Genomic DNA, 27,741 nt, shown 5'->3' with positions numbered 1-27,741 from the left:
TTCCCTTTTCTCTGAAGGTCATAATAATAGTGATCATTATTACAATTACTATTATTGTTGTTGTTTTATGCTTTTAAAAAAAAAAAAATTGTGTTTCTGAAAATGTTTTATACACTTCTACTATTTTTAGTATTGCTGTTAGTATTATAGTGGTAGTAATAGTAGTAGCAGTAGCAGGAGGAGGAGTAAGAGTAATACATAATTATTCTGTCACTATCGCTGCCATTTTCTTTCATTCATGCTTTCAAAATAAGTCTTATATTTGTATAAATTTTTTATACCATTTTAATTCCTTATTGCTATTTTTTATTTAACACCACGCCCTCGACCTAGTGAGGATAAACGGTTCGGAGAATAAATGTAATCTACTTAATAATATGGCCGATTGCCTGTGGGCAGCCTTGACCCATTTCATACGCTATATATAAGAAAAATAAGGCGAGCGATCAAAATCGTCCATTCAATGCCTTGCTTAAAAAAAAACCCAAATCATCCATTAAAAAATGTTTATAATTATTTTCAGCGAAACATTTTATACCGGTCCCCCTCAACCCGCCCCGTGGACGAAGAATGGGCGCTTCTCATTGGACAAGCCATCCTAGCCCTTGACGTCATCGCGCCGTGGTGTCTTTCGCTCGCTCTTCTTTCTTTCCTTCTTCTTTTTGCTCGCTACCAGCAGCATCCTCTCAACCGGTCTCCTTGCTAAGCCCGGTATTTCATCGGGTGCTTCATTCAAGAACAAATCTGTTCTAGAACGTCCTCTATTGCAACCCGGAATGAAGAGCCGGCTTACGTCACAGATAGAGAGAGGGCCTGAGGGAGGGAGGGAGAATAGAGGGAATGGGGTGGACCATCAAGACGCAGAGTCCACGCCACGCGCATTCTCCTCCGAGGACGTGGCTCGAGATGCTGCGTGGATGCTATTGCAGCTAAAGCAATGGCGCTTTCTTCGATACCAAGTGGATCAAGTTGAGGTGACGCTAGAACGAAGGCTTGGCTTGCTTCCTACTCTTCCTTAGAAATACGACAACTTTACAAATAGGACCCGAAGCTTTTTGGGTGGATTTACCATAATGCATGTAAGTCGTGTGTTTCTTCCAAAATGTATGATTGCGATTTCTTAATGGCTTACAATTGCAAGGCAATGCCAAGTGGCGTCCGTTTAGTGCCACCTTCAGTTTACAGTTGTGTGATGGTTAGCACAGTAATGGGAAAATGTTCCCCTGTGTGCGTGTGTGTGGGCGCTCGCGCGTGTGTGTACGTGTGCGCGCTTGCGTGCCAGACACAATTGTCATGTTAATACGCGCCAGCACCGTTGTTGAACTTGACTTGACTTTTTTCTTTATCTTATTTTTGGTTGGACCCCCTCCTCTGATCCACACTCTAATTAATTTACATTTTGTATTTTATTATACATTTGTTCCAATATAAATATCCCATAAAATACTAACTAAAGCTATAACACATTTGGGAAAATATCTATATTTTGCAATCATTTTAAACTATTAACAATTGAATATTATTTTTAAATACTATATCCTTATCCGTTTCAGTAAGTTATAAGTTACTGGCTGTTAAAATTTACAGGCGCAAAGAATAAATAACAAAAACTATATGACGCACTAAGTCAGTTTCAATAATTAGAAAAAACACTCCCCCCACTTTGCAAAATATTATATAAAGCCGTTCATATTTGCTGAAATCCAAAATGATTATGTTCTTTCACACTTCTCAAACCTTGTAGTGGGTACTAAAATATTTTTCCACTAATGAGAAAAAACGAAACAATTTATTTTTTCATGTCTCACGTTGTGTAAGAGATGAAAGTCTATTATATAGTAGAGTTTACACGTTACTCTATTATACAATAATACAATCACAGTATTACGGTCCCAAGTTTCCTACATAAACTCTCAAATAACCTGATTTTCTAGGGTAATTCTATGTACTCTTTACGAAAGTAATTTCTTATAGAAAGTATAATTTAAAAAGATAACTAGAAAATAAAACTGCTCCTCCAGTCTATCTGGTGCTGATTCAAAACTCAATTTAAAGCTCTATAAGACATTTTTAATTAGGAAAAATACAAATATGATTTATACAGTTCAACGAGAAATACTTCAATTTTTGTGTTTTGAAATGTATTTGCACTCTTAAGAATTTCTTTATTACGGAAGTGTGTGTGAGAGAGTGTGTGAGTGAGTGTGTAACCTAAAACATTCAGCACCATGGACAGTGGTCGTATGGTCACCTTGTCGCGTTCTCTCGTTTTGCAACAACATATACGAATCATATTACGACGCAAAACAGACAAATCTTGAAATAAGGCAAGACGTGCTTGAAATACACACACGCTACTGTACGTCTGTTTGACGGGACACGTCACATCCCGTGAGGGGGCGTGTCACGTTCAGAGAACTCCTTTTTTTATATCTCAAAAGCATTTTTCCACAGTAGTCAAATAAATGCAAATTGTAAAACCATAATCATTAATAAATGCGAATAATTCATGTTGTATTGGTACTTATTTTTGGGAAAATGAATAAGGAATGCCATTTGAAATATGAAATAAATTTGTTTTAGTGAAATTCTTACGAGATTTGTAGGAAATTTAAATCTAATGAAAACACGCACGTACACTCACACCCACGCACGTCCCCCCCCCCCCCCCCCACACACACACACACGGACACACACTGCACACTGCAAGATGGAGTGATAAACAGTATTTGTATTTTACTAAGTATAACTTTAATTTTTGTGGCTATTTTACAAAAATAAAACATCTTAGTTCTAAATAGCTTGTACCTCTGCCATTATTGTTATATAGTCATTTTTCCATTTGTTTTAAAGGGAAACTGAAAATATTCTTGAAGCCTGATACAAGTGTTTACAAATGATGGATACGTGTTTTAATTTTTAGTCTCTTCTATAAACGGTTTTGTTTCAAAGTTATTTTCTTTAATTTACATCAAGACGACTGCAAATAATAATAGTGTACGACAGTAAGACATTGTGGGACACATTCCCACAACCGGTTTCCCTTTCTTCTGGCATTGCTGCAGGGAAAGTATAGTCCGAAGTATATTCCATTTAAAAAAATGCTTGGGTACACTAAAGCTTTTTAATATTCCAACCAACCACGTGGGTCGCCGGCCACCAAGGCTGGGTAATGCCGGGAAGGGAGGTTCCCATCTCGGATTATGTCAAACCGCTGTCAGCCTAATGATTCTTTGAAAGTTCATATTAGAGCTGGCTTCAATATTCCGTTTTTTTACAGCACAAAAAAACTTATTTCCATTGGTTTCACCATACCAGATTCTACTCTTACATTATTTTCCTATTATTAATTGTAATGTGATAATTAGAACGGACTTCATCATGTTGTGTTGACATGTAGCTGATTTGTGGTATTCTCCAACAAATCCGTGGAATAATTCACTGTGGAATGTACGTACGTGTGTGTGTGTGTTTGTGTAAAATGGGGTCGATGTAAATTGGCATTTAACGCAACAACACGTTTTGATGCTTCTTGTTTGTTGCGATGATTTAAAAGGCTACGCAAACCACGCGTGGGCTTCTGCATCGGACATGTGTGTATGACGACGTACGACAGGTGGGTGTGACGTCACCCACGTCATGATGTCAGCTTCCGTGACTGCACCTGTCGTCAGTGTTTATTTGCGGCGGGGTTGCACAATTGTGGCTTGTATTGACGCTTAGTCTTGCCAATTTCGACGGTCATTGAACGCAACCGTCTGATTAAAAAAAGGAAGGTGAGCGAGGGCAGGGGAGGGGCGGAAGAAGGCTCATTCCACGTGACCACAACACGCTGCAGCCTCGGCGCCGGCGGCGGCTCCTTTAAGAGAGATGTGGGTTAGTTTTTCTCTTTGGTTATCTAGCTGTATGAGTTTATGCAATATCATAAAGCTAGAGAACCGAATGTAGAAACTAATCCCGCGGACGTCACGTGCACGGATGGCTGCAAGGATAGATGGAGCGATCTGAGGAGGATGGTGATGATGGAGGACCGAGAAGCACCAAACGTCTCGCGTGGATCGCGTGGGAAAAAAGAGACACCTCCTTCCCCGTTTACCTTCCAACTCGTTTTTTGGGTGTTCGGTGTATATTCCCGTGCAACATGGCGAACTAAACACAAAAATTGGGGAAATTCATAGCGCTGTGCATTTATGGAGTGACTGCCATGCCGTGGGGGAGGTTCCATTCACGGAGGAGGTGCAGCTTTATTTGAACACGCATGTCTTCTGTTATTATTCTATCAATTGTCTTATTATTGTTTGCTGGGCATGACATAAATTGTGAATATGTCAGCTGTGAGATGTTTCGGATTGGTCCACTGCAACAACACACTCCATTCTCCAAATCATATTCATCCTACTTAAAAAAAAAAAAAAAAACGCACCTGTGCTCTTCATTCCCTTGTATGGGGATATTTTTCTTTTGCATTGGGAGCCATCTATTTGCTGGAGTCGTCTGATTGGGTGTGCTCACAAAGCTGTCTATTCCAAGGGTGTGCAACCGAAAGTCCATGGGCGACATCTGAATCCGACCCACTATGCAATTCTATTTAAAGAACCCACAGGTTGTTTTTTTTTGCATTCATTTAACATGGCCTACATGTGAAGGCCATCATCCAAATTTCTAAAGCCCTTCTCATTACGATTGCAAGTGAGCTGGAGCCTATAATAGATGTGAGATGTTGACAGATATATTGCATGCTGCATATCTAAGGCCTGCTCTTTGTATATGACCTACATTAAAACATGGATGCTAATATTTAACTTGGTAGACAAGTATTTATAGTGGTCCAGGGAATCAAACCTTCACCCCCTTGTAGGTCCCAGCTGCATTCTTAACCACTCCCAAGCGTCCCCTGTATGTTGCAGTATTTCACATAGCAGCAAAATACACAAATATCTCCTGTCTGTGTATGATTTCAGAGGCAAGATTAGAGAGACACCAGGGTCAGTCTACTTTTTTATGATGCCGCCCATCATTTTTTCCCGTCTTTCATCTAAAAGAGAAAAAAAAAAGCACCTCCTGGTTCCGCTCTGGATGTATTGTGTGAGAAGGGCCTGTTGAATTTTAAACATGCCACAGTGCAGTGGTGGAGATGCTATAGAGCTGCGGGTATAGCGTCTATAAAGTGTTGTGTCACTGAGTCACATTTATAGTGGAGAAGGCGTTAGCAAGGATAGTGCTGTCTTTGTCATGTGATCAGTAACCAGGGTGATTAATGTCATTTGAGAGTGGGCGATAATATCGGGTGGTCCTAGAAATTTCTGTTGGGATTGATATTGTTTAGGTCCTCAATAGCATGACATGTGCTAAGAGATGAGCATTCAGTTTGCCCAAAATGTTTTTGTACCCTCCTTAAAAAAATAATTTGAAGGTTCACATTTAAGACAACAGCAATCTACCACTGCAATCAAATCATGTTTCTGATGACTCCCATGTAAAAATTACTTAATAGTGAACACAGCCAGTTATAAGAGGGTGTGCTCACTTGTGCAATCATTTCAATATTTTTTACTTTTCCTTTAAAAGATATATTTTTTTTATCAAGTGGGTAAAAATGACATTTACCTTGGTCTCATTCACAAACAGGGGTGTGTAGACTTTTAAAATCCTTTTTATTGCCACTTTAAAAGACCTTGTATACTCATTCCGTGTGTTTGCTCCATTTCAATATCCACAAGAATATTATACTTTTATGATTTGATAAGTACCAAACGCGTGTTAATGCGTGCCCTTTTTTTCTGTGTCCTTTAATGGGATTATTGCGACGCCAAGCTAACGAATTTATAGCGCCATTTAATACCGTTCATGCCCGCACTGCAACATGCACCCACACAAACAGTGTTTGCCCAGTTGTGGTAGAAATGAATGCATTGGTGTGGGGTAATAAATAGGGGAGGGGGGGGGGGGGTGTCGGGGAGAGGGGGTTGGGGGCGGCTTTGAGATTGAAATTCAGTCTGGCGAGTGACGGAGAGGCAGGCAGGCTAGACGTCGGTGTTTCAGCATTAATATATGTGTGTCTGTCTGGGCCCTCTTCAGGCCCTCAGCACCAGATGGAGTCTGGTCTGGTCCACCAACACCTGCTATGCTGCATTGTCTCCATCACTGATTACTCAACTTCCCATGTCTGCTTTTTAGCATTTTTATAGCTATGCTGTCTCCTTTATTCCACATCATGTGCTTTGTTTGGGAATAGTTTCCTCTATTGTCTACCAGTAGCATTTAGGCTTTCAACCAGTAGGGATTAAATACTGCAAAAACATTTTTTATTTTAAATGTCTGTTATTTAGCGTTTAAATGTTTATCCCCAACAATATAATCACAGACTATAGCATAATTTGTCATTTGTACTTTTGGATTGCGAACCATGAAGACACTTAGCAATTGTTATTTTATTTGCAAGTTACCTAATATTGAGACCCATTTGAATGCAACGCAATCACGAGTGGGGTACAGCTAACGTGTGATACAATATTAGCATGATTTGGAAGCTAATGGAATAATAATGGAAGAAAATTTATAGCTATGCCATACAGCACAATAACTTCAAAAAGTGAAATTTTCTTTTCAAGGCTACCGGGGGACTTTATTTAGCCCACGGGCTTCAGGTTTCCTACCCCTGCTATCTACTGTAGATGTTTCTGCATTTAAGCCCATGCTTGATTGTATAATGTGTCTGTGTGTGTGTCTGCGCCTCGATATAAATACATGCTAGGGTGTTGTTTTTTGTAACTTGGAATTGCAACAGCCTATGACACACACACCATATATAAAAATATAGCTATAAACTCTTTTCCCTGAACTTATGAATTCTAGGGTTGGTAGCCTAGCAACAGGCTCTGACCCATGTGAGGGGAACCAAGGGAAAGAATTTAAAAGGCTGACAGGCCGGCTTTAAATCCGCAAAGGACGTCTGATATTCGGTGGATGTAATCTGGCACTACTTTGTGTAATCGCTTGTGAAGTGTGCTGCTTGTGTGTCTCCCTGCGTGTGTCTGTGTCTGTGCCCCATTTCGATTGTCCTCCATTTCGTATTGGGCGCTGAAATAATTGCAGCAAACATTTTAAGCAGCAAGGAACCTCACTCCTTTTTATTCGTCTTTTTACCATAAGTACGCTCGCTGTTCACTTCAATAGGGAACATTTTTTGTTCGGGATGTCATGGTTCCAAAACAAAAATAAATAAAAACACAATATTTTGAGCAGTACAGTATTCAACATTTGCCTTTTTTTGTGTGGTTGTTGAAATGTATCGTAGCATAGTGATAGCTGTTCCTAATAATTTGGTAATCTCATGTTAAAAATATTACATACAACTTTAATATCACTATATGATGGAGTCATATCTCAAAGATATAAATTGATATTACTCATGTTCACAAATCGAAACTTTCTTACGTAATTTTATCGTTTTTAATTCCAGGTATGCGAACCTACAAGTCCAATTGCACAACACGTAGACGTTGGCCCACACGAAGACTTCTTCGGACTGCAGGTGAGCAGAAACATGATATTGTGCACATTTCATTCCTGTTTCATTTTTTTTTTTCATCTTCAGAGGCTTTTCATTTAGTGACTTCAATTTCTCCGTGACTGTTACATGACTCTTGATGAGAACATTTTGCCATCTGTGAGATTCTTTACCATTTTGCCTTGAACTGTGCTCTTATCTACTGAGTGGCACTCCACTTTTGAACAAATGCACTCTATCTTGCCCATATGGGGAACTGTAATACGCTCGAGTGAGGTATGTGTCACATGATATCATTTAGAGATGCATTTTTTTTTTTTTTCCAATCCAGACTGTTCCGAGACTGACACTCGTCAAGGTCATATGGTGTACTTTAAATGCGCTGCACTTACTTGTGTGATCAAAGTGTAAGCTCTTCATTGATGTGATATGAAGACACAAGGTGAATCCTTTTCTGTCTATCTAAGCATTTGGAACCCTTTAAGGAGGACGTAAGAAGTCTGCTTAAGATGGTATGGGCCATAAAATGTGTTCGATTACATTAAGATTATTAGAGTTTGGTAATAAACTTCCTAAAGTTACTCTTATATTAAATTTTATTGTAATTTATTGTAAATAAGTAAAAATACTAACAAATGCATTTGTATTTTTAGATAATTAAAGTAGAAGTCAAGTCACTTTTTTTATGATATGTTTTATGCACCCCCACTAGTCTAGCATTCTATTAAACAAACGCGATATTGCATAACAACTTTTGGCTCTACTTCCCTTTAACCCCAACTCCTAATAATGACCAATTTAAAAATTCCATGTGGCCCTTGAGCAAGAAAGTTTGCCTATATTAAAGACGTAGAGACATAAATGCACACCGAGACATTTTAGTATGCACCTCCATGCCTGTGCAGCTTTCACTGCACTTATACTGTTGGCCGCAAGATGCATCTGGAAATATAAAATGTTTCCTTCCTTTCCTGGCACATCTCCTACCTCCTCTGTGTCACACTGCGAACAGATGCTTCATAACGGCTTCATATCAGGGGCCCTCAGCCCAGCTACTGCTAGCCCGCAGCCTCTTGAGGCGGCTGAAAAGATGAAACTACAAGGTGAAAGGACAGGTAGAAAAAGTACACAGTGTACAGATACTTCTGGATAATAAAACTTTCCTAAAAGCTGAAATATTCAATTTCGTTACCAAAGAAAAAACTGTACAGACTGAAATGTACTTGCGTAAACAAATAAAACAGAAAACACACAGAATAAGTTTCTTATTTTATTAACTTTCATCGTGAGTAGAGTCGGGAATGAAAAGTAAAAAAAGCTAGCAATAGCATTAGCTGGCTTTTATTCCATCCAGACATGCTCTCATTGCTTTGCTAACATTTTGCTAACCAAAATTAGCTAATGATAATAACGATTGAAAAAAAATATACCTAACTTTTTTTTTTTTTTATCATATTGTCATCTGGCTCACCGCACAAAGGAAATCGCGACCAACCAAAAGCTCAAAACTCATAAATTGGGTCACTTGTCAGTCAACGTATGACTCGAATCGTTTTCAATTGTAGAGGGTCCGAAAAATAAATAACAGCATTTGTACTGCATTAATTCCCAACACAAGGAGAAAGTGACCCTCTATCGCTTCTTAACTTCTCCAGACGGAAGATTAGCCTCGCTATGCTAACAAAAGCGAAGACGCCATTTGCCTTGTGCGCGCTTCCACAAAATAGTAGTGAAATAGTTCATCATCAGGGGAGGGAAACCATTTGATTTGCCTCCAGGGGCTACAAGATGTTGCATGACGTCGGCCTAGTCCTTGATGAGCCTCCTCCTCTTCGGGGCAAAACAACCTCGCGAAGATCAGAGGATATTTAGCCGCCCGTAGCTATCTTCCTCTGTAGCGTCGGACCTGAACGTGAAGAGGGCCGCTCAGTCGATAGGGCCTCCTCCAAATGCTTCAATCGATGCAAATGAGGGGCGTTTTGGAACTCGGCCTTGAGTAGTCCCTAACGGGCCGCCATTTGGACGTCGAGCAAATGCGACAGCACACACATTTTGGCTAACTTAAGACCTGTTTAACTGAACTTGGGTGCCAAGGGCGCTTGTGTTAATGGAAATTTACACGTCAACCAAATCTTTTGAATCTTCTTTCCTCCTATTCTTCCATACTTCTCTCCTGTGCTTGTTTGCGTCTTTCATTGATTCCTTCAATGCTTGTTTCCTATCCTTGTACAATCTTTCTTTGTATCCTTCTTTCTGTGTAATTCTTTTCTTCCCATCTGTCCTTCATTTTTTTGTATTTACGTCCTTGTACTGTTCTTTGCTTATAACCTTTTTTTGTTTCCTTTTATCCTACTAAAATGTGTTTGTATTTTAGCCTTCCTTCACTCTGTCCTTGTTTTTCTTCGGTCCTTCTGCGCTCGTATCCTTCTTTCCTCATATCCTATGCTTGGATCATTCTTCCCTTCTGTCCTTATATGCTTATATATGTCCTTTCCTTCTATCCTTAGATCCTTCTACACTTCCATCCTTGTATCCTACTATCCTTATGTCCTCCCTTCTTTCCCTGTGTTCTATACTGATTCCTAAAATCCTCACTTTTCTTCCATCCTCTCATCCTTCTTTCCACCCCTCTCACATGCCCCCCATCCTCCACCCTGGTTCAAAATCAGCTCTCCAGCTCAGAGCCGCCCCAGAGAAACCAATTCGGAGTGCTCTGCTCCACACCGTCATGGCGTGTTGGCCAAGGGAGATGGAGTCCTTTCAGGTTCTCGGCTACACAACAAACAAGCAAACATATATGCCCCCCCCCATCCTAACACGCCTGCAGTATTGGCAGGGCAATGTGGCAGAACTCCTTTTGAGCTTCTCTTGGACTTATTCTGCACATTATGTGACCTTTTAAGTCTTTTTTTGGCTTAACATGGGCGTGTGCGGTGGTGACCGTTTGCACTCCGAGTTTCACGTGTGCTCACTTACAGTACACTTGTCCGAGCAAATCAAGCACTCCCTCGTACGTTTAAGCGCCCTGGTTGTGAGTATTGTCACGGCGACCTAAATCTGCTTTTAACCGCCTGCGGAGAGTTCTCACCGGTTTTTGTATGCATCAGCCGGCTCACTGGGCTGTTCTTAAAAGTTGATTTGAATTACACCCTCTGCTTTATGCTTCTTGATAGGATATAAATCTCTTGAAATGAATGAATGCACTTTGTGGGTGTGTGCGCAGAGTAGCGGCGGCGTATGTTAACATAAATTAAAGTCTGTTTGCTGCAGAGCCGATTGGGGGAAGGATTTTTATGATGCACAATATTCACAATTGACACTTGTGTCAACTGTAAACATTTTATATCAAAAAAATATATATGTCAAATGGTGGCCAGATTGTTAAAAAAAATTTGGGTGGTATTTTTTTGACAACTCAAATTTGAATAAAATTAAACAATATTGCGCTTGGCACATTGCAAGGCTAGTGTCTTTTCTTTTTGGTCAAACAGCAAGACAAGAAAATTATTTTATCGCACAGCAAGGTGGAATAGTCATATAACATGTAGAAGACAGAAAAGAAGTTTTTTTATTGTGATGGCACGGTGCAGCAGGATGATGGATGGATGGTGAGGGCTACGCAGGAGGGGAGGCACAGGCGTGCGCTGAAAGGCGACAGGGTGGAGATTGAATGGAAGCGGGAGCAGAAAGGAGGGAGGGGAGGGTGGCATTAGTGGCGGGCGGACGCAGTTTGGGGGTGTTTGGAGGGGGGCGCCGGGGTCCCCTCTATTGGTTCAATGCAACGGCCGGAGCAGCTGTGAAAAGAGGTCTCCCCTTTTTCCCACGCCCGGCGAGACGCACGAACGCCGCTTTAGCCTGCCAGGGTCAAGTCACATGGCTAATATATACACACACACACACACACACACACACACACACACACACACACACACACACACACACACGCACACACTTTTATTGTGTGTACGCACACAGGCACACTCATAAATGAACATTAATAGACGCAAAGGTTGCTAGTGTGTTAATTAAACAAAAAAGTTCGTGTTTGTTAAATAATACATGACAAGAGTACATTGAAAGAAATAATGGTGTTAAATCGAAATTTCAATATTTAAAGGGGGGAAAAATTGCATTGTACATATAAGCATCATGTTTGGTAAAAAAAATATATTCAAAAAATATACATGTGATGACTTATTGTTTGTAAATATGGCCTAGCAGACAGAGTGGCGTTGTAAAGTGTTGCAGCATCCTTGATATTGCACTTCACCTATAATCATATTCCCCCCAAAACAGGCATGGGAAGGTGGAGGGGGGGGTCGAAAGGCTTTGTCCTAACCAGGGCCCCACCACCACCCTTTGCCAGATGCCCTGCTGCATTGTGTGGGTGCCCCCCCCCACACCCCACCAACCACTCTGTCTCTTTCCACCATGATGTCACCCTCCTTGTCTGCCTGTCAAGCGCCTCCACGAGAACTTGAGTGTGGGAAGGCAAAGAGGAAGGAGGAGGGGGGGGTGGATTTGACGTTGGGAAGTCTGGCCCGAGAGGTCAACGCATGGACTTGAACAGCGACTCGCCTAGCAACTTGAATGTAGATGGATGCGTCGGTTTCAGTCCGGACAAGCTCAGTGTCACAAAATATGTAAAAAGTGAAGGGAGGAAAAGAGGGAGGGGAGGGGCTGTCTAAAACCATCTGTTTACACTTCAAATGCACACAATCTTTGACATTTGACCTCATGTTCCATCCAGGAGACCGGGACTCGCAAACAACACAATTAACCGGCAGAAAATGCATTGTGGCAATTAGTCGGCACAAAGGTTTGGTTTTGTAGCACACTGTGCGGATCTGCCCTCATGAGTGCAAAGCGGACCTTTGCAAAGTCGAGTGGTCGCAGAGACAATGGCGGACAGGATGCGCGACAAGTGTTCAGCCATTTTCAGGCCTCTTTATGAACGAGAGACAATTGCGACTACTCTCTATTAAACGGGCGCTCTCTTTGTTGCTAAATGAGCGAGCTACAAGTTAACAGGCCTTGAGGGTTTTGTGTTGGATTTGAGTGAACTTCAGTTTGAGGCCGTGCTGTTTGTCCGCTCGTCACGCTACTAAGAACGGGGCACTTGAGTGATAGCGCGGATCCCAGCAGAGGACAAATTGGAAACCATTGTTGAGGAAATTTGTAGTACTGGCTCTATAAATTTGTCTTTTACTCATCAAAATGGAATTAAGTACATTCTTGACCCAGCCTGTATTAAAATAAATCAAATCAAAATGACTGTCCAGCTCATGACATTTTTTAAAAAATATTTTGAAAATAAAGACATTTGGAGATACAAAGTTTTTAAAGGACGCAGTTTTATATTGAGGAAAGTGTGAGGATTTTTTTTTTCCTCCATCCTGATTTCCCTGAACTTGAACATGTGACTTTTGTTACTTTGTGTTACCTGCAGCTGTCTTGTCAGCTTGTGTGTGTGTGTATGTGTGTGTATATGTCATCTCCCTCTGTAGTATCAGCCTGAGGGGATTTCTTTCATGCAGTCAGATGGCATCCAGGCAATCCCCTCATGCCTCTTTTTTTCTTTTTATAAGACTTCTTTAACCTTGATAAATGAAGGGCGGGAGGGAGGAAAGTTGCATGGAGGAGAGAGAGCGAGAGAGAGAGCATCACTGACTCCCCCCTACTGGCTCACTCTCAGGATCAATAACAATCGGGGAGCTGCTGAGCACTCCTATCTGGCAAACGGGGGATAGCGAAAGGGGAGGACCTGAGGAGGAGGTAAAGCGAGAGCCTCACCGGTGCCATCTTGTCACATTACTTCCGCAAAGGTATCCGACGCTGGATGTATAACGTCCCGCATGGAGCCAATTTAGGATGTGAACTTACGGCGCTCTTGTTGAAGCACCAGGATGATGTCATCGAAAATCTCGTGTTACGTAACACACCACCTCACCCCAAATATGAATTCAGATCAGCTTCAGCTCACCATTGACCCAAATGTGATCTTGATAGGTCAATCCTGGCGCTCTCACCTGCCTTCCACCAGCAATACACGCCCACGTTCCTCGGACAAATGGGATTTGGTGCTTTGAATCCGCAGCGCTGCCAAATCCCTGTGAAGCATTGCGGGAGCATCTCCGCTATAATGCTAACTGTCCCCTAAATATCCTCCATTCAAGTCCAGTCTAATAGGATTATCCGATGTATTCTGTCACTGGATTTGTATAGTTTTGCAGCGTATTATTAGGGACCAGGAGGGAGTTTTGAACACCTGAGATTTTGATCTCCCTCATGCTGACTTATCATCCCGTGCGTCCATTCTTACTGCACCCCTAATTAAGTTAGGCATCAGTTGACTGCCTCGATCACTGTCAGGGAGAAAGTTGAACTCCTTTCCCAGGAGGGGAGATGATTGTCTACACTGGTTGACTAGCGTAATCCCCGTTATCCCGCTAGCGCCAGGGACAAAGGGGCACTACCCTGACTGGCTTTAAGACATGCTAGCAGGGGCATTAGCTCCCTGGTGAGATTCAGGTCTCGGAGTTGTAGGCTTGGAGTGGGGAATTTGGCTCATGTAGTTTTGTTTGTATTCCAAAAAGCTGAATTTTTAGGTTGGAGTAAGAAAATAAATTGAAATACAATCTGTTGGTGTCTCAATTTTTTGCTGCTAAAATTTCAAGATGTGCAAGTCCAATGCCAAGGGGCGGCAGCAAAAGGACTGCTGACCCCCCCCCCCCCTTCTGCTCTCAGCAACAACACTGCCAAACACGCCAACTCTTCATTTGCCTTTCACCTCTCAAAGCTCCCTTCCATCCATCCTTGCATCCATCCTGCGGCGGCCACAAAGCAGCCCTGAACTAACAATATCACCAAGGCCTGCCTGGAAGCCGCCCAGGTCCATTGTGCTCGGTCAGAGGGGAGTTAACACCCATGTCTGAGCCCAATGAATAGCATTATTGTGTCTGAGACACGCAGCGCACCCCCTCGTCCCACATCCGTGCCCCCGTCGAATCCCGTCGCCGCCACCCTTCCCTTCTCTCGTCACTCTCGCAACTTCCACCCTGAACCTTCTCTGCTCCAGTGGAGGCTTGTTTCGCTTTTTTGTTTAGTTTGAAAGTAGAGGTAGCGTTTTAGAAGATGTTTGGTTGCTGTGGTGTGGTGAGGTGAGGTCAGGAGGGGGTTGAATTTGGTATTGGTGCTTTCTTACACAATGGAAGTATGAATCCCCCCCTTTTTCTCCCACCACCACCACCAAACTGCCATTATCATAAGAAGAGAGTTTGCCGGAGCCATTTGAATGATTCGAGATGACACAAAAGCTGCGACGTGATTCTTTGACAGTGTTTCTTTGGTGCGGCCAAAACATTTCCATTCCTTCACACGCTCTTTGGCGACAACACAATCTTCTTCTTACCTCCTTATGTTTCTTCTTTTTTTTTTTTTTAACATGTAAATTGGATCTTTTTGAATCAATTTTAAGAATGCCTTCTTGTATGGTCTAGTTTCGAAAGAATTAGTTGACATGCTATGGCAACAAGATGAGCCAATTTTAGCAATCACAAAAAAATTCAGTTCTTTGTGTGTTTGTGTTACTGTCCTGTATTCATTTAATTGTTTTCCTCATCCTGCATATTCAGGTATAGTAAAAACAAAAACAATAAAAGAGCACACAACTGAGCCACATTCTTTATATGAAGCAGTTTAGGGTCAATATGTAAAGAAAATTCTAAATTATATAACATGACATAATCATGACCAAAAAATGAGTAACACTGCTAATTTAGAACTTCCTGAGCAGATTAGATTGACATGGCAAGAAGAAAAGAAAAAAAACAATCTAATCAGGAAGCAGTGCAACTAAGAAAAAAATTAATGATTACAATCCCAAGGAACAAATGAATTAATTAGGAATAAATTGGGTTGAAAATGTGCTTCAGATCCTTTTTAGGCCAGAAGAGAAGGCCTTGTTGGCTCTAATCACCGCTGCTATCTAAAAACCGAGAGTATGTTACGTGTCAGACCTCCAATCCCGGCGGTCTTTGGAGGTGAATCGGTTCATGCTTGCCGCTGGGAGACAATGCCAGAATCTTCACCCCTGAACTCTCGCTCAACTTCAGCAAAACTTACCATTAACCATTTTTTTTTCTTGTGTTTGTGTGCTGCAGAGAGATGAGGCAGAAGATGAAAAAGAAGAAGCGGAGGAGTGTGGGTGGAAGGAGGGATGGATAGATGGATGGAAGACTTTGCGGGAAGCGGCTGAACCCGGAGCAGGTGAACACAGCTGCGAATCTCCGTGACGGGATCTCGCTGGCTGCCTTCCTCGCGCCGGGGCCCCCCGGCGATTGCGTTCAAGGGTCCCGGCGAGCCGACAGGGGCCAGGCAGAGTGGGCAGGCGAGGGCGGGCCCGAGCCAGGAGAGATGCAGGTGAGGCGGGCGAGCCGAGGCGCCCGCCGCCGCCGGCTAGGAGCCTCCGCGCTGTCAAATCAATAGAGGCTAGCAGAGGTTGGCCAGAACCGCCTGCAGGCCCCTTGGAGCCATGGGACCGACCGCCAGTTCCCACCTCCATCTTTTTTTTTTCCAACTTCCTCCAACAGTCCTGGGCCAGAGCCCTCACCCTTGCGCCCGGCCCACACACGGATGTTTCGGTGTGGGCTCGGTCCGTAGAGAATTTTTGAAACATTGCCACTCAGAGGCGGGACTCAAGGGCGGAAAAAAGAAGAAGCAAAAATGTGGAGGACAAAAAGCAAGAGTTTCTTCTTGATTCGCAAAGGTGGGGGGAGGAGGATGAACAGGACGCTCCATCCGAGCCCAATATACCTTCATCTCACAGGCTCGGATGAAAGGACAACTTCTTCTCCAATCTGCTGTATTCTTTTATTGCTTTATATTTCCTGAGCCGCACTAAGAGCAGCCGCCTTCAGAGGATGTGGAAGTGCAGTATTGATCTGGAAGGTGGAGCGGAGAAAAAGATGAGGGCTTTCACAGCTTCGTCTCCGCGTGGAAGCAGAAGTCAACTCCTCATTGCTAATGAATGGCCGCTAATGAGTCGACTTTTTCCCTCTCTCATATAAGACTCACCCTTTTTTTTTTTAAACCCCTGTAAAAAAAAAAATCCAAATGTGAAGACAAGTTGTGAGATGGGACATCGGTTCCTGAAAAGCTCAACACAGAGAGTTTCTGCTTTTTGGTGAGTACCTTAACATCACATTATATTGTTTATATAGGCACTGCTTTGTTTCCGCTTTAATCTGGATTTTATTTAATTCTTACAAGGTTGCTTATGGTTAATTATTTTCAATGAAATTATACAAGTTTCAAGAATGAATGTTGTTTTCCATCTATTGAGATCACTGGTGGTGTCCAAAGTCTGGCCCTGGGGCCAGTTGCAGCCTTCTGCACATTTTTATTGGCCTATTATGAGAGAAAATATTTATTTCAAATGACTTTTAAAAAATGGAAAGAAGTTCAATTAAAAATGTTTGCAATTTTTTTTATTGAGGGACGATATGTCACAAGATTTCTACTTTTTATTTAAAAAAAAATGTTTAACAGCTTAGCATATTGTTAGCCTAAGGACATGAAATGCTATTAGGCTAACAATATGTTGATGAATATTATATTGGATTTTTTGTGTATTTTTTTTGTTTTGCCATGTTTCACAAACATTAGATGACAAGGCACATCCCTCTTTTACTTTTCTGCGTGTGGGAAAAATGTCATTCCTTTTGTCGACGTTTATTGGACAGGTGACAAAACCGTGAACCTTGGCGCTCTCAGATTGTCGCTGCTGTGTGATAAAGTCGAAATTAGTGTAGGAATGCAACTTCTCCTGTGATCCTATTGTCGTTTTTGTTATTATTGCATGTAGCAACTTATTAAAGCGCCACTCCAGCCGATCTCCTGGCACGCGAATAGACTGGCGCCTCGTTTTTTTTCTTTTCCTACCACCACCGCCTGGCAACAGCGGCGGCGCTTACAAAATGGCCGATCGCTATCTGCCAGCTGTCTCGCTTGGCCAAGATGGCGCTCGGTCTCGCTCATCGAGTGCCCGCTGTTTGCCATCTGCCCTCTCGTTAACGGCTATGCAAATACGTCGTAATTGCATTTGCATGCGCACCACCCGCGTCCCCCTCCTCCCCCTTTTTTCGTCCGTAAATAAAAGCAGCGAAATAAAAGCCGAATAAAAAGCTGCCCGGCTGCTGATTGAATAAGCCGCGAGGGCAATTAGCGGGTGAATGTGGCCTGCGTGGCTAGCGTCTTAAGCATTTTAAGCTCACCTCATTACCTATGCAAATGCACTTTTCTGCCTTTTGGATCGTAGCCGTCTTCTACGCGCCCGCCATTTTTGGGAGACGCCGCCGTTGTTGCCGCATTGTGCCATATGTGACATCTGTGCAGGGCTTCATGCCTCCGCTGACAAGCTCACTGTAAAGGAAAGAAGCGTCCAATACATAATGACCTCATTAGCATGCTCGCCACTCCCTGCTATAGGCCCTAGCGCGACGCTGTGCCGTGGGACCCGGCGGTGTACGCCCTTCTCACAGCACTCAGCATGCAACAATGTGTTAACCCCCTCCCCTCCCAGCAACCCTCATACACTCGTACACACACAATGCGGCGCTTTATTACGCCTTGTCAAAGCGCGGGGGGATCAGGGCTATCCGTGCACAAGCAGCGGGACGCAGGCTGCCGTGTCGCCGCTACAGTGCTGGTGTACCCCCTCGCTTTTGTCTTCGTGTTTATGTTTGTGTGCGATTGGACCTTTCATGGCGAGCCCCTCAGGTATTTGTGGTCGTTTTCACCTGTCAGGGCTAATTAGTAGAGGGATCCTCTCTATCTGAGCGCCCCCCCTGGAAGTAGGCCTTCATCCCCTCGGATGAACACAGCAGTGTGCTACCATGAGAGATTAGTCGGATTATTTTTTTAAAATTGTACAGTGGTACCTTGATTTAAAAGTGCCCCAATTTGCGTGTTTTTACACTATTGCTTGGTTGACTTTTTTGTTACAAGCTAATTTGATATACGCCATACTATGAGTGAAGTGAAAAACAAGAGCCACAATCACAGATGCACCGTCAGCTATTTATGGAATGGGACCAAAAGTCAAACACACAAATAGAAAAACATGAAAACACTCATGAGCAGCATGGAGCAGATGCTCACACTGAATAAGCTAATGGTAATTAGCCTGCCTGATTGACAACTGCTCCTGATGTCACTCACTATGCCACACCCCTTAAAGGCACACATCAACATAGAGAATTTTCACTTAATTAGATTTATGTTCTTTTTTTATGTTTTGTTGTGTTATTAAATTCATATAATTTTTTCTTAATTGAAAAAAAATAAATGTGAAAGGAATTGTGTTTTTAGTGACCGGAACTGGAATTTATTAATATCATTTTAATTAATTTCAATGAGGAAAACTGAAGATTGCTTTAGACCACCTCAGTTTGAACTCTGTCGCTAACCAAAACACCAGGACCATTAGTGTAATATTTTAAAAAAAGTCACAAAATTGTACAATGCTTCTTCTTTTTCTAATCTTAGGTGATATTCACATTGTAACATACTTTACTGCCCCCTTCAGGCCGACAGTATAAGACTAATAGTGTCATACTTTACTCCAATTTTTGTTTGTCACAATCAGCAGGTTAAAACACGTATCGTTAGTTTTGACAAGGAGACATAAGTCTCGCATGCTTCTTATCCATCATTAGCATATTAACAATGGCAGTGCCATATGTTTTATACAGCAGGCAGAATGAACATAACAAACCACCAGGTTTGCTTAACCAGACACCCACACACACACACACACATGCACACTGTACAAAGAGTAATTCTAATCCTGTGACTGTTTGCATTCACACTTACTTAAAGGAAATAAAGGAAAACACTCGGCACCCACCGTCTTCTGCAGAAAGCTTTTATGCTAATGAACACTGTGCATTTCGGTGGAAGCAGCCGAGCTTGCTTCAGGTGGTCTACAGTATGATTTCATAATGAAAGTCATACAACCAATTGGTTTATATTAAAAGCATTTTTTCCCATAGGAAATAAAGGGAATGGAAGAAATGCCAGCACCAAACTGTCCTTTATTAAATGTACAGTCAATGCTTTAAGAAATATGTTAACATTCTTTATTATCATAAAAGTGTAAAAAAAAATTGATATGATAAGACACACTGAAAAGCATTGAAGAAGTTTGCATATATACATTACATATATACTTGTGGATAAAAAGCAAAGCGTGGAGAGTCTCCGTCGCCAAAATCCACAAGTGCAGTAAGTGAACAGGACAACTGATAATTGCCATCAGCATCTCAAAAATTTTTTTTTAATTGATCCACTTCAGACATGTTTGGGTGCATTACTAACTGCGCACGGGCCTGAGTGCTTGCTAGCATCGCTAGCTTAGCGAATGTTGTGAACTGAGCAACAAAAAAATGTAAAATTAGCAAATTTGCAAAAACTATATACACCTTAGTGAATGTTTCATTTCAGTTCTAGCGTCTCTGAATCTATTCCGTCAATAATGCTCCCTGGTTCACATTCCTCTGCTCTCCCAGTTAGTTTCCGCCTCATAAGACCCCAAGATATCAATCAATCAAGATTTCCAAGGCTTTTTAAATATTATTCTGTCAACTTTGACAAGGTACCAACACTTCCCAAAGATTTATTCAATTACAGTTATGTGTCCTTTTATGAATGACAATTTTGAAAGTGGGTTGAGTTGTGCTTTATTCAGATTGCTTGCTGCTTTTTATTTACGTAGGTATTGATTTTGCGTGTGTGTGTCGCATTGATGTAATACTTGCTGAAAGCATTTTCAGCCATCGCTCAATTCTTTCCGGTCCTGTTCCACTTGTCTTGCCCTCCTTCGTTTTGACCAAGCTAAGGAACGCCGATCAAAGAATTCAAACCAGCATCACTTGTTCATTTTAGACTCAGTTTACAGTTTTAATTGTGCTTTTCAGAAAAGAAATATAATGATGTACTTGAACAAATTCTTAAAATACCTATTAAGGAATCTCTTCCTGTTGCTCCACAGGGAGTCGCCCTAAAGGCTGATTACAAATTCTCGAAAGAAAGTTTGGGTATTGGGTGGGCGCATTGCTCCAGGTCAGTGACTATGTCATCGCAACCGGCTCAGCGCTGAGGGGCAGAATTATGAAGCCAGAGTGAAATGGAGGCTGCATGAGGAGGAAAAAAAAAAAAAATGGAAATGGAGTAGTGCTGTGTGATTAAACTGCCTGCTCACACTCAAGTGAAAGGCCACACAGCTCGACACAGACATGGCCCTAATGAAAATATGACGCCACCCGATGTATGATGAATGATATGTATGAGCGCATAGGATTCATAGATTTATGACACTTACTGTAAGTGAGACTTTCTACCGAAAAGTTTTTTTCTTTTACTGTATGGAAATGTAATGTGAGAGCTCGCATGTGTATTTTTTTAATATTTTATATTATTTGCTACTGTGTATCATTTGTATCAAGATTCAATATAAGTCTGAAGCCTTTTTAAACATAGTCATTTGTGTTGTCATGGTGTAAAGCTGTTCCGATAGTTTCCCTTATTTCACAAATAACATTATTGCATTGACAAAATAAGCTCAAGTGTCGTTTGGCCACGTAGAACAGGTTTTCCGGTCCAGATGCCGGGACTTAGCATCAGTCATTCAGCGAGCGTGGGAACGTACTCGCGATGATGGTGAAGGAAGTTGCACTTATTATGTGGCTAGACAGCCCAGCTGCACTGACGTCCATTCAGAAGCAGGTTAGGAATGACCGGAGGGGTCAAGGTCAGGGGTACGCTGGTGCGCTAGGGGGGTGGGTATTCGTCTGTGTGTGTGTGTGTGTGTTTCCCCCCCAAGCTAGCCGGCTGTCTGTAAGCTGCCTCGATGTTTGCTTATTTTATAACCTGCTTCTTATTGCTTTGCTCCACGGACAACTTGACGCAGAAGGGGATAGCGGGTGGATTCGGGGGGGGGGGGTTCCACGCCATCTACCTTCCGGCCCGTCTTTCCAGAAGTCCAAATCGTGCCAGGAATCACTACTGCATCTCCGTAGCCCACCCTCCTGGTCAAATAAGCCCCCCCTTGGAGCCTCATGGAGTGAAACCCAGTCAGACACTTTGACAGCCCCCCCGCCACCCCCCAGCAGCCCCCCGGTTGTCTCAGTCTGCTGCCTCCTGTAATTTAACATGTCAGCTCAGGGTTCATCTCGTGTGCACCCCAAAGTAGGTAGCCGGGTGGGCACCTCAGTACTGTGCATGTGTCCTAAGCTCCCACTAGCTTTGTTCGTATTCCATTTTGACAACAATAGAGAACTGGTTTCTTGTAATTGATGCCACGTCTCAATTAATTTAGTATTAATTAGTTCCTCTCCTGTAAAAGATACTTACTTACCTTTTAGCAGCAGTTAAAAAGAGTCAAGGCAATTGTACTGTTTGTGTTTATCGGATTTGTTGTCCCCAAATTCCTACCCCCCCCCAAAAAAAAATTAATGAACGAATTAATTAAATTATGGAAGCACCAGGTGCATAAGGCAGATGGTTACGGTGTGTTAAGAAAATACGTATTTTGTTTCCAAAGTAAGAATGCCCTTTAAAAGGTTTGATACTGTTGGTAATATTAAAAAATTGAAAAATGTATTATAAATATATAATATAAATAGATTATTTTATTTTTATAAATAAATAAATTATATATATATATATATATATATATTTTTTTTTTTTTTGAGGGAGTTGGATGGAAGAAATATTCCCATTCTTGTGTGAGGGCACTTCTGCTTCACAAGAAAGAAAGAAATCACTTTCCTTCATCACCTCAACACACATCTCCCCCCTTCTTTCTCCTCATCTTCGCCTGGAGGGAGGGGCGGTCGTCCACGGGCACAAAACCAACCTCCCCATTCGACCCCACACCCCTCCCGGCCTCTTCATCGTCTCAGCTCTGGCGTTGAAATCAAGCTTAGCGAGGGCGGTTTGGCGACCGCTCACCTTGTTGCACCCACCCACTGCTTAAATCCCTATCAGCATGTCAAGCTAAACGTCTGCCCAGCTGGGGTTGACACACATGCATGCACACGCACACACTCACACACATTGACACGCCACCATCTTTTACTCGCTCCCAGCCTTTCGCCTTCCTCCCCGCTGACCCCTTTCACCTCGTCTTTTCCTCCCCGCCGCCTTTCCTCCGAGCTACTAGACCCGCTTTATCGCAGCCCAGCTTTTTATTATTATGTTATTATTTATTTGATTTTTTTTTTCAAGCAGCTTTCTTCAAATGCTGCTCTGCACCCTCGGGCCGCTCACCTTTACATCGTTGTGATTAAAAAGTTGCAGGAATCCTCCATCCTCTAAATTTGTCACGGCAACAACTCCGGGGTCAGTTTATCTGCTAATAAAATCCACAGCTGAAATATCTGCAGTATGAAATAAGGTCCCATATTTTTTTCCTCATTTTTATTTTATTTTTGATGTACTCCTACCGCAAAATATAAACGGAAAAAGTGCCCTATTTAATAACTTTAAAGCTGAATTAAATCATAATTGACTCCCTTTTTCTCTCTAGAAACTAGCAGTTTGGGAGATACTAAACAATTCTTATAAAAAGAGGTTTCAAATTGTTTATTACCTTTCCCAGTTGAAGTTTACTGTCAAACTAAATATAAAACACAGAGAATAGCATTTTGTGTCTTTGAAACAGCCATATAGTAACTTTGCCTTAATGTCTGCTAGCTTAATACTATAATGGGAAACGCCGTAGCACACATGCCAAGTTTAGATCACTATTAATTGAATAAGTCCATTATTTAAATGTGTGTGTTGGGGAAGGGGGTCTTGATTTAATAAGCCATGCGGGCCCTTTATTTTGCTCTTTTTTTTCTCATCAGGCTTGACATGGACAGCACAGGGATTGACTACGATGGGGTCCTCGCCGCATCCAAGTGAGGGCAATATGGAGCATGTGAAGGTGTGTGTGCACTTTGATCATAAGATTGTCTCAACGTTGTACACACACACACACACACACACACACACACACACACACACACACACACACACACACACACGGGTCTTTTCAGTTCATCTATCCTGTTGTAAATTTGAATCTCGATGTGCAAGTTCATTGTTATTCATTCGACTGTCATGCTGAGACTCTTCCTGTTCGGGACACACACAAACACACACACAGATATTGTTTTGAAGCAGGATATCTGCTGTATGTAATGTGCATGTTCCATCAGTTGTGCGGTGATGGTGAGAGAGGATGTTTGGCCCGTCTACCTGTCAAATTGTTATTTTGCAAGAAAATGTCTGAAGGTGAATTTTGTGTGTGTTTTTTTTTTGCTCTACAAAACATTTGTCACATAACAAATGACCAAAACAAAGCCTTTCTCAACGCATTTTCCTACCACTTAGCCTTCCAAAGCGACACTTAACTTGTTGTATCATACGGCGACACCACCTTTACGTTACTGACAGTGGCGTTATTTTTCACTTTTGAGTGCCACACCGGGGTCACGCTTTTCATTTTCAACCTTCTTGTGTCTTTTCCACACCACGCCGCACCTTAAATCACATACGGTGTCATTTGTGTCACATAGGCTGTTTGTCCGCATGCTCGCTGGATGTGTTGTGTTAAGGCTATTAAAGTGTCTGACTGCATCAAGCGCATTCGACCATAGAATCTGCGCATAGTCTACAAACATGGCAGGCCCAAAAAAAAACCTCCCTGTACCCATACCTCAATAGGACATTAATTTGTGAGCATAGCCTGTTGAGACCCCCCCTCAAAAGAAAAAGCTGCGCCCCTGACTCCTCAGACCCATTGAGGGGGTCCCACCAGACGCCTTCCACTCGTCAGCCTCACTCTGCATAAATTACAGCCTGCTAACCAACCTCTCCCTTGTGTCCCGTCTCCCAATCTGCTGCTCCTAAACCCCCCCTCCTCCTCGGGCTGCACCCCCAAAAGCTCTCCTCTTCTCAAATCCTGCACATCACGCCCATTTCCTCGCCTGCGTCGCCTCACTTTTTACCTCTAAATCTTTAGCTCGGGCCTCTTTTATATTCCCCACTTTGCCTCTCCGTCTCCAGTCGTCCCGCTTCTCTCCTCCTCCTATTCAGCCTGGATATTGTTTACATCTGTCTCGCTAATCACCATCAGAGCCGCAGTAGACCTCACAGATGTTGTAATAATGCAGGCGGATTATCAGGTTTAACACTCAGGCTTATTTGACGAAGTCCTCCTCCCCCCCTCTGTGGTCTGCTCCTCTGGTGTTTGACCTCTTATTTCTGAGCTGGGATTCAGTCGTCTCAGATTTGTTGGATTTGACTTTCCATCCAAAAGCATCTTCCACAGCTTGGTTTTGGGAGGTTAGCATGTTAGCTTGGCAGTTTTTCATGTGACCCCTTTGCAAATTTACTTGCCCAACCCCGTACGAGTGTATGTAAGCATAAAAAGCTAACGTCCTTTCTCACCATGACGAAGCCAATATTCCTCTAAACTATCATTAGATGCTCCTTAAAGAGTCAGCATCATGTCGGACGGTTTTATGACCAAGCACATACAACGCGTGTTTGTGTTTAGGGCGGGTGGGGGGGTCAGTGTATTTCTGTCTGGAACCTAATCCCAAAGGTGATATTAGTCTGGTAAAGGGGCAAAAGACCCCCCCAATCACATGTCTATGTGCGTGTGTTTTGATGCTGCAGGCGTTAGGGTCAGCCAGTAAACCCAGACAGACTCTATCTTGACCCCTGACCCGTCACTGTCTACCAGTGCCGGTTGGGAGAGTGGAGGGGGTGGGGGTCACACACACACACGCGCCATTGATGCAGACAGCTGATAGACGCACAAGCAAATACACACACACACGCACATGGACATATGTCAAAGCTTGGCCCCTTCCTCTGTTTGTTTGTTATAAGCAGCATTTCCTTTTTTCACCCTCATTATAATTATAGTGACCACATACTGATTTGAACTTTTTTATTTTTTTCTACCACAGATGAAGCCACCATTTGTCGCCATGACGATGTGAAGCTGCACTCTTGGACGGGAACACATGCAACTAAGTGCAATCTTTATATTTATATGATTTTTTTTTTTTTATATGTCCACATTTAGATGTGACAAGTTTGATATGTCATGATATGATTGGTCTTTTTGGATGTGACTACTTTATATTGAAGAAGTTTCTAAAAGGTATGTTTAAGAATACTAAATGATCAAAACAAATTGATGTATTTTTAGTACTGTATCATCATTTAATCAGATTTTTTTATTATTATATTCAGATTATTTTGTCTAATTAAAAGCATGTATTGCTAAAATGTTACAATTTGATTTGTTGCCCTAGTTGGAAAGTTGTTTTTAAGATAAGGAGACATATGGAATTCATTTGTTTTGCTTAGAAAAAGAAAATTGCAATTTTTTGTGTGAAAAAAATGAAAAACAATGATCATTTTTCCTCTCTTCAATTGATAAAATTGGATTTTTAAATCATAAAAACTAGGATTACTTCTTTGGAATGATGGAATGATGTGATTTCCAATAAATGCATGACTTCAAACCACACCTTTGTTGTTGTACATTTTGTATTCATAAATGTGCTGGTAGTACAACTGTAAAAGTCAGATGCTTTGCATTTTCTCTTAACGTTTATGAAAACATCCCAACTGCCCATAAACAGATCCCATTATGGTCCATAGCGGCGTGCCGTTTACGCCCGTTGTGTGCGATGACTTGGGAGAGTGGAATGCGCTTGATGCAAGCAATAGATAGTTTTTGTGTTTTAAGCCCAAGTGCTACCTTAAATCTTTTTATTACCAAAATTACGGATTGGCGAGTACCGATATCAGGTATTATATCAGGCCGGTATTGTATCGGGCCGATTCCAGCCTTGTTTTAAAGGTATTGGGTACTCATGGAGGCTGCTGATACTTGTCACCGATACTTAAGGCAAAAGCATTAGAAAGAAATGTCCTAGGCACAAGTTTTTGTCATTGTAGCAAATGAAATTTCATGGATTAAAAGTAGCAGTGGTATCGGTGCTTGGTATCAGTGAGTACTTGAAGCGGGTTTACTTTTTTGTTTTTCCATTTGAACTTTTTGGGGTCAAACGAATACCACCAAAAGTTGCATCGGTTCTTTTTGACCCAATATGGGTTCATTTTAGAATGTAAAACAAATATTTTTGTATTTTCAACAATTACAGACTGTCACCTTACAAAAGTCTGAACTTTATTCATCTTTACTAGCTCAATGCTAATACAGAATGCAAAAGCCATAGATAGGCTCACTAAACTAGCGTCTATGTAATCCTATAGAAACACAAATAGTGCAGTAGCACATATAGACAGCATAGTAATACTCAGGAATATTTTCATACTGTTGAGACACCGCATCTTCACTGTAGAACCCGCAGGCCTCGGCCTCCCCTCGACTGGTGCTGACCTAGATGGCGAGCCGAGCGGGCCCCTGTCGCCGTGTCAGTACAATGGAGTTTGAGTGTGTATGTGTGTGTGAAAGAAAGTAGGAGATTATCCCATTCTGCGTGTCCAGTCACCAGTGCAGTATCGACCACGGCGGGCCACCCGGGGTGCCTCCAGCCAGCCGTGAGATGGCCTGATATACATGCTCACTGGCCATGCTGGATTCCCTCACACTCCATGGACACTTTGGAAAATACTGGAATGACCTCCGCGTGCACACACACACACTCGGAGTACAGTGGCCATCAGGTCATTTTGGGTGTCCGGCGAGGCGAAGCCGAGGTCATCGAGGAGGTGGAAAAGCTCTTTAAATGGTGGGAATGATAGCGTAACACCTATAGATGGAGTTACGGATCATGTCACATGGAGTTGGCGTGTGACTTGTGTTGAGAGTGAAAGCAGAGCTGGGCAACCGTACGCCGCCTGACATTCAACCTCAAAGGAAAAAGACCAAAAAAAAAATTATATACAGGATCAGAATTACATTATTAAATTAAATCTGTTACTTTTTTCATTCTTTCCTTTCTACCGACATCCTCCCTTCTTTTATCAACTTTAAAGACCTAAACTAATGGAGCAACTGCTTCAGTGACTGACTTTATTAACTCTTCCTGGGGAAGCAGCAGAGGTGGGAAAGGCCCTTTGTCGTGTAATTGTCTCTCCACTGTTTGTTTGTGTTGTTAACATCCTGGGCAGTTAGCAACACAAAGGCCTTTAAC

At 42.2% G+C, this 27,741-nt stretch overlaps 1 long non-coding RNA gene across 1 annotated transcript; it reads left to right on the top strand.

The window, feature by feature from the left end:
- Positions 1-645: 645 nt before the first annotated feature.
- LOC119121871 lies at positions 646-26,105 on the top strand. Its single transcript, XR_005097775.1, has 5 exons — positions 646-1,079; positions 7,463-7,534; positions 15,673-16,694; positions 23,422-23,501; positions 25,537-26,105. It is a non-coding gene; the product is annotated as an uncharacterized LOC119121871 (long non-coding RNA).
- Positions 26,106-27,741: the final 1,636 nt, after the last annotated feature.

This window comes from Syngnathus acus, chromosome 4, assembly GCF_901709675.1.
Source record: "Syngnathus acus chromosome 4, fSynAcu1.2, whole genome shotgun sequence".
Lineage (NCBI taxonomy): Eukaryota > Metazoa > Chordata > Actinopteri > Syngnathiformes > Syngnathidae > Syngnathus > Syngnathus acus.
Note: the sequence above shows the minus strand (reverse complement) of the source record. Positions and strands in the feature narration are given on the sequence as shown.